Consider the following 671-nt stretch of genomic DNA (forward strand, 5'->3'; position numbering starts at 1 on the left):
TTTGGGTGTATGTTGCGGATCTCACTTGCGCACCTAACATTGCGCGGCTCGGGGGCCCCTGACAGCATCTCAAGGCGCCTCCCTTTGCGGATTGAGCACCACTGGGCTGAGGCAGGGCAGGGAGCCCTCTTCATGGGAGACCAGGACGGCTTCACTAGTGTCCATGGGGACAGGCTCCCGGTAATTAAAAGAGCGGATTCAAAGCATTTGACGCCTAGAGGGGAGGCTCTGTGGGACCCGCTGTTTGCCATGTGCAGCCCCCAGCCCGGCGGGGCCTGCCCCGGGACTGCGGGTTGCTGTCAGGCCGCTTACAGCTCGACGTGCTGCACTTTCTCGTGCCGCCCTCCCTGTGCCTGCAGCCCCCCGTCAGGTCCCGTGGCCGCCCCGGGAGGGCGCGGGGCGATGCCTGGGGCCGGGCCGGGCTCTGCCTCCGCGGGCGGGGACGCGGAGGCGGCGGCTCCTCTCCGGGCCCGTCACGTGGGCCGCGAAGTTTTGTCCCGGCGGCGGTATGAGGAAGTCGGAGGGACGCGGCGGCGGCTGGGATCGCCAGCTCTGCCGGGCTCGCCTTCCTTGCCCTGCCCCGCCGCGCTCGCTATGTGAGTAAGGAGCGGAGCCTCCCGGCGCTGCCCCCCGCCCGCAGGAGGGGCCGGGGCCGGGGCTCGGCCGGGGCC

The 671-nt window shown here is 70.8% G+C and overlaps 1 protein-coding gene across 1 annotated transcript in view; it reads left to right on the plus strand.

Annotated features, from left to right (window-relative positions):
* The first annotated feature begins 488 nt into the window (after nt 1-488).
* SSFA2 (sperm specific antigen 2) overlaps nt 489-671 on the plus strand; it is a 62,925-nt gene continuing 62,742 nt past the window's right edge. The window contains exon 1 of the mRNA XM_019523047.1: nt 489-596. The gene's annotated coding sequence lies outside the window, so the exon portion shown is untranslated. The remainder of the gene's footprint in view (nt 597-671) is intronic.

Source organism: Gavialis gangeticus, unplaced genomic scaffold (assembly GCF_001723915.1).
Source record: "Gavialis gangeticus isolate Ggan-Ray unplaced genomic scaffold, GavGan_comp1, whole genome shotgun sequence".
Classification (NCBI taxonomy): Eukaryota; Metazoa; Chordata; order Crocodylia; family Gavialidae; genus Gavialis; species Gavialis gangeticus.